Source organism: Egretta garzetta, unplaced genomic scaffold (genome assembly GCF_000687185.1).
Source record: "Egretta garzetta isolate BGI_Z169 unplaced genomic scaffold, ASM68718v1 scaffold369, whole genome shotgun sequence".
Classification (NCBI taxonomy): Eukaryota; Metazoa; Chordata; class Aves; order Pelecaniformes; family Ardeidae; genus Egretta; species Egretta garzetta.
In genome coordinates, this window is record NW_009260837.1 from 1,306,816 (window position 1) to 1,320,818 (window position 14,003).

The 14,003-nt window shown below is 40.0% G+C and overlaps 1 protein-coding gene and 1 long non-coding RNA gene across 3 annotated transcripts in view; both read left to right on the forward strand.

The window, feature by feature from the left end:
* The window catches only part of LOC118453117, a 50,424-nt gene extending 36,675 nt beyond the window's left edge, over positions 1-13,749 (forward strand). Inside the window, exons 2-3 of the long non-coding RNA XR_004843067.1 lie at positions 8,497-8,563; positions 13,737-13,749. This is a non-coding gene — a long non-coding RNA (uncharacterized LOC118453117). The remainder of the gene's footprint in view (positions 1-8,496; positions 8,564-13,736) is intronic.
* A 47-nt stretch (positions 13,750-13,796) lies between these two features.
* SVIL (supervillin) overlaps positions 13,797-14,003 on the forward strand; it is a 64,002-nt gene continuing 63,795 nt past the window's right edge. For both annotated transcript variants that reach the window (XM_035902427.1, XM_035902428.1), the window contains exon 1: positions 13,797-13,828. The gene's annotated coding sequence lies outside the window, so the exon portion shown is untranslated. The remainder of the gene's footprint in view (positions 13,829-14,003) is intronic.

The following is a 14,003-nucleotide window of genomic DNA, read 5'->3' on the forward strand; positions in this document are numbered from 1 at the left end:
TTTGCTTTTCTAAAATTCAGAGTCCTGACTGTACTCTTTGTTCTTCCCATTTCCCTCAGGAGCGTGAGCTCTACCAGTGCATGATCACTGCAGCCCAGGCTGCCTCTGATCTTGACATCCCCGACGAGCTCGCTTGCATTGGTGACCACCAGGTCCAGTATCGCATCCCCTCAGGTAGGGGTGTCTATTACCTGGCTTAAGATGGGGAAATCTGTCCTAGAAACCCTGGTTGCTTGTTTGGAGGACAGGAGTTTTGCAGACAGTCTCTCCCAACAGCAGTTTAAGCCCTTGGTCATTGCAGCAGCAAAGCTCTTACTCACTGCAGTAGTGAGGAAGAAGCTGCTGCTTGTGTCATGACTTCAGTGAAGGATGGCTAACCCCGTGCCTTCATAATCTGAACTGCAGCTGCTTTAGTGAACTGTTGTGCGGAATGCTCTCAGGTATTGTTTTGCGAGGTAAAAACCCACATCTCCCCAAAGTCCTTGGGCTGCTTAATCATTTAAATTGTATGTACTACTGGGACAACGGTTCCTGCCTTATCCCTCTTTTCCAGCCATTTGCTCAGTCCATGCCTAACCCTGACCCTGCGCGCGCCTGACATCTTCCACTACCGCTTCAGGGCCACAGACAGACAGGTCTGACTCAATTTGGATAATGTGCCTCACTGGTATATCTGATTACCACATATGAGAGGGGTCCATGGCCTTTGAACTTCCTTTAAGGAGCTAGTCTAGACTGATCCTACTCCTAAAGAGGAAAACCTTGAAGTTCTTTAATTATGCTACAGCCTTGCCATACAGTTTTGTAAACAGTGATACAAGATGTGGGAATGTTGAGGGACATTACCTTTATGTTCCTTATTCTGAAAATGTGTTGCAAGATTGAAAGGTACCAAAATCTCCTAAATTTCAAGATTTGAAGAAATCTCATTCAAGTCATTAATTTCTAGTGCCTTGCCACCTTTGGAAACACGTGCCTACGTGCAGCCTTTCAGTACCTGAAGGGGGCCTACAAGGAAGCTGGAGAGGGACTTTTTACAAGGGCATGTAGTGATAGGACAAGGGGCAATGTCTTTAAACTGAAAGAGGGTAGATTTAGATTATGTATAAAGATGACATTCTTCAGTTGGTGGTGAGGCAGTGGAACAGTTTGCCCAGAGAAGTTGTTGATGCCTCCTCCCTGGAAGTGTTCAAGGCCAGGTTGGGTGGGGCTTTGACCGACCTGGTCTAGTGGAAGGTGGCTCTGATGATAGCAGGGGCTTGGACTAGATGATCTTTAAGTTCCCTTTCAACCCAAACCGTTCTATGATTCTGTGATTCTGTATGCCAAAAACTCACAAGGTGGCTTGGGGTGGGCAAGTAGCCTGGAGCGTGGGAGGCGAGGTCTGATGGAGTGATGTAAGAGTGGTCTGGTTTAGACCTGTCTTCTGACCTTCATTCCTGTGATCATCCACAGCATCTCAGATCTTGGCACAGCTCATCTTGACTTACTATTCCAAGGGCCTTGTTGTTGTCCAGAAGAAGAGCAGTGGAATAAAATTCATGAGCTCCTTTAGAACTCTACCCATGAAGTGTGGATGAAAATATGATTTCAACATCTTGTTTATACAGATTATCTCAGTTTTTCATGCTGGTCAGACTCCTGTTTATCTAACAAGAATATTTGCTGAAAGTTTCTTTGCAGTCACTGTGGGTTTTCTTTCCTCTGCATTCTTGATTTTTTTTTTTTTTTTTTTTTTAAATTTATTTTTAGGCTTTCTTCAAACAGCTGTCGTGGGCTTCTTTGATTTTTGTTTTTATGGTAACTGCAAGTCACAACAAAGTATCTAGTTCTCCTTATCACAGAGGAACACTTCTAAATATAATTCATAAGCGATCAAAATTCAGAAAGAAAAAAGACTTGATCTTGGTGGGACCTGATTCATAACTCTTCAGCGCTTTGGGGTTGGCAGCCCTGTAAGTTGGGAACAGTTTTGCAAGCCGTTTAAACTCCAGCTTTGATTACAGTGATTAGTTTTGCCAGACAAAAGGAAGATATTTTCCTTCTCTTCCTGTGGGAAGCTTCAGAACAACATTTAGCTGCCAGCTGGTCTTTTATGAGTAGTCTCAGATTTGAAATGTATGTATGCTTAACCTCTAGCTCTTTGCCCAGATGACTGCAAACGTAACTTCCAGCTGGGCTGCCCCCCTTTCTAACGGCTGAACTGTTCTCTCTTTGTTTGCTTATGTTGGAGGCTGCTAATGCTCAAGAATTAATGATGGCAGAGGGAGACAAGAACATTACTACCGATTGTAACGCAGCCTTGATAACATAGTTTGGCTAAGCATGCTTCTAGGTCCTGGAGGCTGGAGCTCTTTGAAGAACAAAATACTCTTCCTCATTCCCACATCAAGTATTTGGAGATGGATTTCTCTTCTTCTGGGAAAGACTTGCTCTTAAACCTTCTGTTTCCAAACAAGCAGCAAAAAGCTAAATTTAAGACTTCTTTTCTTTATGCCATTGTTTGACCTTGGTAACTTACTGTTTTTACCAAGGCGTCTTCTCCACTGCCAAAGCTGGTTAAGGGACAGCACAGAGACCAGTCTTGCAATAGGTGATCCTTTTTTGATGGAAAGGAGGGAGGGAAGTTGTCAGTTCCCTAGAGTTGTATCTTCCCGATGATCTATGTGAAGTGCATAGCGTTGGTGTAATACCCTAAGGTTCCAGCATCTCTTGGCATTGAGTCTTAATATTGGAAGCAGTGTTGGCACATAACCCTTGTCTTGAAGCGAAACTGAACAAACTCTGGGGTCACAGATTCTGCACAGTAGCATGGTTCCAGTATTAACAACAGAAGGGAAAGGAATCCTACTTGCACCAAAGCCTATCACAAGTATTCCCTCCCAGGTGGTAGCCAGAACTGTTGGAGCTGTTGCTGGCTTCATACTGTGTTCTGTGAGTAGAATTTGAACAGCACAAGCAAGAACCCATTTAAAATACACACATTTGTGAAAGGCACTCTAGAGTTTTTCTGCAGCTCTGTGTGCTTTACCTTCTGCACCTTGTTTACCAGAAGGATGCTGAGGATAAGGCGTTGGAGATGATGTACAGCAGAGGCATGTGGGAGCCTGTCCACTCCCTCCACAAATACAAACACATCTCTCCTTCTCTGTCATATGGGACATCACCAGACACGAGGATGACAATCAAGCTGAATTCACCTCCTTTGTTAGCCAGAAGGGTTGATCCCTTTCCTGATCATAAGATCCTGTGCCCTTTTCTTTGTTCTGGCACCTCCTGAAAAGTATACCCAGCAAAAATAAAAGGGAATGTTTACTACCAGTTTAGTCATCTGACTGGGTCACTAGGGGAGCAGGACCTAGCAGAGGTCCTGCAGAGATAAACAGGTAGGACTGTCTTTTTTGGCAGCTGTGAGCTATTGCATCAGCTCGGCTGTTAAGTCTATAACTTCTCCTTCAACCTTGCTAAAGACTGCAGCCATGAGATGTATCAAATGAGTGTCATTTATCTGCACTTTATAAGAAACAGTTCCCTTACTGTGTACCAGATGAGTTACAGGTGCTTAAAAATGCCCCAGGTAATAATACCTCTATTCACAAGATCAAGTAAGCAGTCGTCACGCAAGCAGGGTTTGGAAGAAAGGGACCTTTTCAGAATTGGGCACCTCTCTATTGATATACCCACAAGGATACCGGTCCAGACTGTCCCCATTAGCTGTTACCAGCAGCTTCTTTGTGATTTCTGCATTGTCTAGTTTTTGTGTTTTAAGCACACCTGCACTTATGTCTGGGCCATAAAGCAGATTTTCATGTTAATGGCAAGTTTGGACCAGTGTTGACAGATTCCATTTTTTGTTACTGCTTTTGTATTCACTAGGATTGGGTAAATGTAGGTCTTCACAGCTGGTCAAGAGAGCACAGCAATGTTTGGTTTGTGTTCTATGGGTAGTGCTGTGAAGAAGTTAGCATTATATGTGAAAGCCAGTAAGATTACAAGCAAAGAAAAAAATATGGTATGCACCATCAGGTATTTCTGAACAGAGGCTATTACCTGGTGAGTTAGAGGGTTCGATGCCATAGTCCATGTGTTGGGTGCTCTGTATTGTTGAAAGATCAGCTAATAAAAGGTACTTCGTTAAGGTGACTCCAATATTATTCATGTTTAAATAAATGAATAGAAATAGTAGGGGTATTGGACAAGATGGAGCGCTTCTATCCATTGCTGGAACTTACTAGTATGAAAAGCAGTGTTTTGATGACCAAGACAGGCTAAATATAACTTCATGGTGAGTCGACAGAAATTAATAGGTTTTTGATAGATTATATTTTTAACTTGTGGTTAAGCAGTCTCTCTGACAGCATCATTGCTTGTATTTTGCCTGTACCTAGAGGTTCCCAGCACGGATGAATGTCCTTTTGTACCAGGTGTTATAAAAACACGTAAGAAAAGTCAAGAACTTCAGTCTTGTGTTTCTAGGCCACCTTTTCATGGTCCTGACTGCCAATCTTGTGTTGAGTTTTCAACTGATACTAGTTGAAGTAGGGAAGAAGTCTGTTGGAGGAAAGCTAGTAGGCAGTTACTGCCGTTGGTTGGATGGGGTTAAGTGCATGGACCTGTGTCAGTCACATGTTTAATGCTCCTTTGTGTATGTGTGTGTGTTAGATGATCAGGTGTGTGATAGATGATCAATGTGGAAGACTGAGCCAGGGTTATTGCACCATTTTGACCAAATACTTCCAGACTTTCAAAATGAACTATAAAGGGTTCCGACTTTTCAAAAGGAACTATAAAGGGTTCAGACTCTTCAATCCAAAATCCATCAAATCTGTTTAATAAAAAAATATGGTAGCTAGACAGTACTTTTGTGCAATTTTACACCTTCTGTCTCAAATTAAAATATTTGGAGCTGTCGTGTCTGTTCTTAAATCCCCACTCCCTCCAGTAATTTTGCTCATATGTTATCCATAAATCTTGACTGTTTTAAACGTTCCAACTAATAGTTAGGCAAAACATTTAGCATAATGATGTGATTAACAGAGTCCATTTTTTTGGCAGCCTGGATGCTGTTTTTCTTAAGAAAGCATTGCAGTTTATCCTGATTAGAGATAGGACGGAATTATTCCTCTTCTTGGAGGGTGTTTGTTTTTTTTTTTCTTTTTTCTTTTTTTAATGTGAGGATTTAGGGGTTCTGCCTTCGTTTTGCAGGAATATAATGTGTGATTTGGCTGGATCTTTGAAGTGGTAATATTATAAATCTCCCAATCACCATTGCCCAATCTGTTTTAGCATTCATGTGCCTAATTTCTGTTTGTAATCTGATTACTGGCTTGAGCTGCTCCAGCTTGCAGCCTATTGCTATGCATTTACTGTACTCCCTGGGACGCGATAGCCTGACAGCTCCAGTCCTGTGCTATGAAAAATCTCTACACGATATTGCTAAGACAGGCCTAGGGCTGTGGCTGGTTGAGAATTAGCTGCTATTGTAGTTTCTCTTTGCTGAATCCTTTGTTTGTGCAACCATGTTCAGAAATCCTTGGATCTCCAGCTATTTGGGAAATGTTAAATACTCTGAGGAGCAAGGTAAGAGTTGCAAGTAGAGTGAAGAAAATGCAGTTCGTTTGCATGTGTTTAATCTCTCTCGTATATATGTATGCATGTGTAAATATCGTTTGACTGGATCTTCTGCAGCTACATTAGCTACTTTAGCAATCAGTATGCAGTTAGTCACCTAGGCTATTTCATTATTTCCTAAAGGACACTTTTGAAAGATCCGATTAGATGGATCTTTTAATTAGCTTAGCTTGCCACTGACTTAGGGCCTTTAAATATACTAAGTAATACTGGAAGGTTGCATCTACTTTTTTTTTTATTTATTATTATTATTATTGTTGTTATTCAATTCATGATTTTAAACCTCCTGTGAATTAAACTATGGATAGTGGTTTTATCCGGTAGTTTGTACCTGAGAGGGAGGGGGACTAGATGAACAAATGGTTAAACTTGTGAACAAGTTTGATTTACACTTCAGTAAATATGCTTTTAATTTTAAATAAAAATATTTAAATTTGTTTTTATGTGGTTATGAACGTGATTAGAATTCTTCAGTGAAAGAAGGAACAAAATGCTGTTGCAAAGATTTTCCTTTTGTGTATTAGGTACTGTGAGGGTGGGTTTTTCTTTCTTTAAATTAACCATTGAATTAAGGCTCTGTTAAACTGACGTTTCTCTTGTGAACATATTTATTTTCTTTTGAAGCAGAGTTATTTTACTTTTTCTCCTGTGTTTGTATTTAATTTTAAGACTTCCATATTGTAGTAAGTAAGTTTTATTGGACTTTAATCCTCCCACATGGGGTTTAATTTGAACAGGAGGAAGTACATAAAATATCAAAACTGTGTAAGAGAATATAATTGTCTGGTTGGGTTTGCTGTGGTTTTGGGGTGGGGGAAGAGAGGAGCTTGCCCCTGTGAAACACAGCAAAGTTTTAAGATGTTTTTGAGGCATTAGAGATATGGTATGTATGAATGTTACTGAATGTGTTTAATGGGTAGCAGGAGTCAGACCGGCTTGTGTGCCCACTCTGAGCAGCCCTGCTCCCAGCGAAGCAATGAAAGCTACTTTCTTCCCTTCTCATATCCCCTCTCCAGTTTTGGCTAGGGTAGGGAGAATTTCTCTGTGGTCTACTTGTGGTTTTCATGCTGGACAGCTGGTTTAGTGCCAAAAACTATGGGATGGGTTACATCCTGTTAGAACAGCTATAAATTTAAGATATACCTGGTTCTGATTAGCTAAGCTGATACTGAGCTGGGCTTTTTAAGTTACTGCATACTCTTCTCACAGTAATGTAAATCTGGCCTTTTTAGAGGATAATTATGTCATGGAGTATTCTTTTTAATGTTGTAGTGTAAAATACAATGATTTATATACCATTCGTACTGTTTTTGTTATAATACTCTGCTTTGGTCTAAAAAGATGTTTCTGTATAATCTGTGTGCTTTGTTCTCCATTTACTCGGAAAGAGAAAATGAATGTTAACAAAACCAGGAAAAAGTTGCCTTGAAGAACACTGTTAGCAAAGCTGCTTGAAATCTGCAGTGACTTGTAGCAGATGCCTAAAACTGCATTTTTTGCATATTTTAAGCCTCTTTATCAACCTGTTAAAATGGTCTTTTTTATTTTTTTTTTATTTTTTTTTTAAATGTGTTTACCTGATGAGGTGGCAGAAAGAAGTGGGAGAGAGGAGGAGGGTGAAAAGTTTTGCAAGACATAGACAAAAGATACATTCTCTAGATTAAGACCCATGTTGTCAGCTATAATAGGTTTCTTTAAACACTTTCTGCAAAAATAAGAAACATCCTACCTAGGTTTTAAAATACTTTGTATAAGCAAAAAATATGTTTTTGCCAGTTAATTCTTCATTGAAATAGTTAAATCTCAGTTCTGTGGTAGAGTAAAAGGGATGTTGATGCTTTTGAAATGTTCTAATGTCCAGGTTGCGTAATATTCAGGTCTGTCTTTGAAAAATAAAATGAACACTGCGTCGGTGACCAATTGTTTATTAATTTAGGGTCTTGGGATAGTTGACTTAATACAGATGGGACGGAAGGCAATTTTCCCATTGGGAGTAAACTGTTAGTAGCTTTCTGTTTTTCAACAGCAGACACAGACCAGGTGCTCCCCTGCTCCCTGGCTAGCAGTTCTCCAAGGTCCCTTAATAGCATCCTCATTGTTGAATGGAGGCACTGGTGCCCCTTGCAACTGGTCGTTGTTTAGACCCTCTGATGCTCTTGACTGCAGAAATGAAGAGTTAGATCTAGGGGGATTCACAAAGGTTTGGGAACTAGTGGCTTTGTAAGACATACTTTTTGAATATAAGGCTGCATCTGACACAGTTTTGCTCTCAGTGTAGACAGGTATTACTCTCTGAAAGGAACCATGTTCTAATGCTATTCCAAAAGAACCGGAAGCTTCCAAACACTAGCCAATCTTCAGAAATACTTGTGTCACAGATGGTGTAATGCTGTTGTTGCAACAGATCCTGAGCTGGGCATCTTCGACTTCTGCAGTGAATATGCAGTTTTTATAGTATTGCTAGGCTGCAGCCAAAAAGGCTCTTGCTGCTTGCAGCACTCCTCATTTGCAGAGTGCTTCATAAACATGTCTACTGCCCATTTTATAAATCGGGAAACTGAGTCAAGGAGTTTAAATGATAGCCCCAGGCTGCAGTGCTACATTATGAACACTGGGATTAGAACACGGCAGTTCAATAAAGTGTTGATGCTTTTGATATGTTTACTGTCTGTACTCATTTTTGCAAGGCTTTGGTTTATCACCAACTTTGACACATCATCTTATGCTTCTTTGACTAGAGGGAAGGCCTCTCTACAGTCGTTTCCAGTGGAAAAGGACTATGATTGCAGACTGTAACCTAGTTTCCTGGAAGTTCCCTGTTTGTTAAAGCATCTTCACTATGGTGTGGTTTTTTCCATTTCACAGATTTTGACAAAGAAAACTCAGTCAGATTTAAAGCTTCACGATTGCTCCAAAGGAAGAGAGCGTTAAGGTAAGGTCGAGTTTTTCTTGCCTAGTGAAGATGACTGGTTGCACGATTGCACCTTGCAGTCATTGCTTGAATCTACGTTTATTCTTTTGCCGGGGAAAATGATTATTGGTCCTCTTGCAGGACCAAGCTTTGGCATTTATGGAATTTATTTGGCAGCTGCTCCGAACAGGTATTGTAAATGCCAGCTGCCTCCTAAATAATGTGAAAATTTATAGCTGGCATTGCTAAGGGAAGAGTCCCACTCTGCACTGAGCTTCCTGCCACTGCAGTGCCCATTTTTCCTTGAATGGCATGGACGCAGTACAGACATTTAGCAAACCAGCTTGGCAAACTGATCTGTCTGAAAAAGAAAGTGGCTGAAGTGGGTGAATTAATTATACAGCCATGCAGAGAGTTTTGTCAGCACATGGGAGGGGGACACCGCAGAGATGAATGGAGAGGTGATGTTGCTGCTCCCCTGCAGGGCCATGCTATTTCATGCCTGTAGTCTTAGGGCACAGTTCCACAAGGCTGAGTAAGGGGATATAGTTCATGGTTAAACAAGGTGGCAGGTCACGTTCCTTCTCTCTTCCCATCCTCACTCCGACTGCTTTTTGGTGTCCGCCTTTGTGCTTGCTGGACTCATTCATTATGGTGCAGAGAGGAGGTCAGATAGTTGGGAACTGACTCTTGCCCCAGCAACCAGCTGTTTTGTTAGCTCAGCTGCACAGGAATCCACCAGCCCTAGGCACCCAGGCTCATGTTTGTAAGCATCTTTTCAGTCAACACACATCTTCTAGAGTGCACCTGGTTCCCCGCTATGTTGCTTCTTCGGTACTGGAGAGAGATGGAGGGAATGGGTGTACAAGAATCACTGTGTTACGGAAGGCAGGTAGGGGAAAGTAGAAATGAGAGTGGTAGAGAAGGATGTGACTGTAGAATGGACCTTTTACATAAGAGTCCAGGGAAGGAAGTTCTCCTGGAGGCAGAGAGGGAGAAGAAAAATGAATGCCAAGCACCTAGCTGGCAGGTATACAAGTGGATTTTCATGCATGTGTTTCAATCGCAAAATCTCAGTATATCCCATAGCTTTAATCCAGATGGCAGGGCAGCGTTACCATTTGGATCAAACTTCTGCTTGCTTTTGGGCATGTAACTAGGTTAGTGGGACAGCTATTTAGAAACTGTATGCTGCTGCTGTAGCAGCAGATGAAGTCTTCAGCCTGGAATCCCTGATGTATAGAAGCAGCCCACACTTACTTTGGAAGTTGCCAGAGTGGTATAACTACTGAGACTATCAAATATTCTCCTAATGCCACGCTATACGTTGTTTTTAAAGAAAAACAATTGAGGCCGTGAAATATTGTTGCCTATGTTTTAATAGGAATCATATGAATTCCTGAACATTGGAGAGTATAATGAGTTTGTTGGGAACCTGAGGTCAAACCACACACAAATGCTGTGTGAAACAAACTTGTGGGACCTCATGCTGTTGATTGCATTTCATGAACCATGATCACAGGCTGTGTTTCAGGCAAGCAAAGGAGAAGTTCCTATTTCAGTATCCAGATTTAGCAGGGACTTTAAGAAGAAAGAATTCCTGCGAATTTCTATTTTTTTTTTTTTTTTTCATTTAGAGAAACCCAAGTATGCTGTAAATTACTTTAATAATGAATGTGCATAGCCTAGCTGTTAAGTGCAGAAACTCCTGGTGCTGCTGCTCAGAATCTGCACCTAGATTTATAGCTTAACTTGAGAAACTAAGCAAAGGTGAATAGATGCAGTTGTGAAGGTACAATATACTTGGCAGTCCAAGCCTGACTGTCTGACTCTGCTTGATCAACTAAATTGTTGCTATACCTGCTCCTTTAGCAGAGAAACTAATAAAGCAGGGAGACATCTGGAAAGATCCCTTTGAGGAAATAGGGAAGTCTTGGTGAGGAATTACTTGGGAACATATTTTTTTAAACCCTTATGAATAGTATCCTGTAATTTTTTTTTTTTTAAAAACCATTTGGAATTGCTTTAACATCACTCTGATTCAATTTAGATTCCTAATGAATGTTCTTATTGAATATTGTGACATGTCCTAAATATGCCTACTTTCATTTTTTGAACTCAGTTGGTTGGCTTGACTGTATCATCTTCAGAGCAGTGCTTTGTCTGTGAATTCTCTGTGCAAGTTAAAGCAACGTAATTGATACATCGGTTTAAATCATTTTGTGTTTCTAATGTGCAAATATTTAAAACAAGCAATGCCACCTGAAGCTTTGCAAGAGAGAGCAAAAATGCCTCTGAGGAGGAAAAATGCCTACACTGTGGGTATAACAGTCAGTACATGAAAACAGTTAATCATTTAAAAATGCATAAATAAAAGTTGACAGTCTGTCCAGAGGGAAATGGAAAATGAGGGCATAAGGGAAACTGTGAAGGGACTTTCACAAAGCAGATAACCTGTGATGCCATGTAGCCCAGCAAGGGTTAAGCTTAAGAAGTTTGTGGTTATTAAAAGAATTTTAATGAAATCTGCCAGTGAGCAAAAGTTGGAAGCCACCCTTGGTACAGAGGAGGAGGGAGCTCACATACAGGAAGAACTGGATGACCTTGAGGAGTAATAGAAAAGGGATGTAATGTAATAATACTAAGTGCACAGTTGTGCATTGGGGGCTGATAATTTTTTCTGTCACTTGCAACTGATGATAGCAAAGCCTTGGCATATTAGTTTCTCATGCGGGACTGAGCAACCAATATAGTGTAATTACAAAAAGGCAAATGTGTGGTAGATCCTGGGTTTCATCTGGCTAGTCATATAATAACGCTTTCTCTATTAAAATTCCTATTTTTATAAGACGCTGCTAAGACCCAGGTCTGGAATCAAGACTGTATAGTTCTGGACACCGTATACAAAAAAGATGACTTAAAATTGGAACAGGCAGAGAGCATTTTTACAGATAATCAATGAAACTGAGAGCCTGTCTTGAGGAAGCTGAGTAGATGTGGAAAACTTCTGTTAAGAAAAATAGGTATGGTAGCCAACAACCCTGGCACAAGAACAAATGGATGGAAACCCAGTGAAAGACACTTAGACTGCCTGGAGTTTGGAGGAAGGGGCAGGAGTGAATCTAACTAATTGACAGCATTTATAAGTTTGTCAAGGATCCAGAAGGAATCCAGTACCATTCTTTTTAGAACCAGCAGGCTAATGCCAGTCCTGATTCTCTATGATTTTACCCCTGGAAATTTGTGTGGGGCTGAGGCATAGTTGTGGATGTTAGTGCACAGTTAATTTAAACAAGGATTTTGCTGTATAGGTGAATGCTTTTCTGTGTAGAGTCCCATTTTTATGGAAACTTAAGGTGCTGCACTGTCACGAGCATTATGGAAGCAATTGGAGGTGCTGCTAAATAAAGCCCAGGTATTCAAAAGTCATGAGCTGGCTCCCTCGGCACTTTTGAGATGAGTCTTGAGTAATCAAATTGATTTGACAAAATAAATTTTGATTTTGATTTGTAGCCTCAGACGGATATTACTCGCATTTTTCAAACTCATCCTCAGCCAAAAGGAGTAGAAACTGCTTTCCAATGGAAACTGGAAGTCTCTCCACCTAGGGGCTCTCCAGAAGCTGTCTCTGTAAGAAAATAACATATTGTGAGGCTAATAAGAATCAGGAGGGTTTGCAATGTGGGGCTATGCATATAGAAACATGCAGTTAATGGTCTTGAGTCTCTCAGCTGACACACGCACCTATTTGCTTGTGGCTGCTGTGTGCTTTTTTTTTTTTAAATTTTATTTTGCTCTTTGTTTAGTTCTTTTAAAGTGTTTTTGCCCTGTAAGGATACACAGTTTTCTGTAATGGACAGCTTATTGCAGCTCTTCATCTTCTGTTTGCTATTTTCTGTAGTGGCTAATACTGCTTTTCTTGGCAGTACCTGGAATCATTTCTGTAAGTGCAGTTGTTGGAGACTGTTTGCAGCAGGTGGCATGGTGCCCGAATATGACATAGCCCAGTTTCTTTATTGTCATTTCAAGGGTTTTTATTCTCTCCTCAATGTCTTCTTACAAAGGAATATTATTTATAAATGATAAAGAAGCAAATACTTCTTGGAGTTCATGTAAAATGTTATTAGTCATTATATGTTAAAACTCTTTTCAGTGAGAAATATTCTTCTGGAATAGTCAGTACAGATTTTTTATTTTTTTTTTTTACTATTTTTTCTTTTCTAACCAAATACCCTTGATGAAAGGGTATTCAGTTCTTTAAAAAGTAATTTAGAAACTGTCCTATGGAAGGATTTTCCAACAGTAAGGCTATGTGATTTGTCTTATCAGAATGACAACAAATTGTATGGCACATCATACCACGGTATAATGAAGAGCCTAGAATCACTTGGGGATTTGTATCTGTTACACCTGTCTACACAGTTTACTAAAGGTTTTAAGACTAGTGTGTAAGTTTTCTTATGCCTCGCTGAGATATTTTAGAAGTCATAATGTCAGAATACAGCAGTTCTCTCTCTATTTTTAATAATTGGAGAGAAAAATCTCACTCTGTTTACCCACAAGGAGGAACACTTCCTCCAGAAGGTCTCTGTAGACAGTTAGTATCTACTTTAGACCATTATGACACCTACATTTTACAGTTAATATTTGTATATTTAATGAACATATTGATATGTTAATATTAAAGACATAATATTAATGGCTCATATAAATGGCCATTTTTGCTGTTTTGAAAAGACAAGGTGTAAAACTAAATGATCTGCTGCCCATATTGGTGTATTATAAGCCATATAGGATCCAGAGATCAGTGCAGTAACAACAGGAGGGCAGTCGTGCAGAAGGCTTTTAGGTGGAGTGTACGTACAGTACTGCATTTGATAAAGTATTTTTAATATTTATGGAGAATCATTTGATATAGATTATTTCAAATGTAAGTGCTAGTAGAACATTTTGAAGGCAGTCTCTGGTCAGTAATTTAATGCAAAAATGTGTCACAGTCAGTTCCAAACAAGTTTCAAATTATGTTAGGTTTGGCTTTGTGAGTTTCTTGGGGTTATTTCTTATTTCGTTCTTATGGAAAATATTTTCTTTGGTATCTCTGTTAGACTATCTTGAAGTAAATTGGTTACATCTTGGCTTTACTTGATTTGTAGCAGAAACATCCACAGTTCTGTAAACCAGATGTTGCTTTCAGTTTTCAGAAGGAGTTCTCATTTGAAGATAAAGAAGAACTTGCAAACAGCACAAAGGACATTGATGCTAATCTCTTAGCAGTACTTCCAAAAGGTAGGTAAGGGAGACACGTTATGAACACAAGTGGTAATTTAACAGCATGTGAAGTTTAGTCTATGCGAGTGCAAGGCACAGTTAAAATCACTTAGGCACAGATGGTTTGTAAATGAGTTTTCTTCTCCCTGTGAAGTATGCACAGGGGATGAACCACAACGTTCTTGTACAAGGC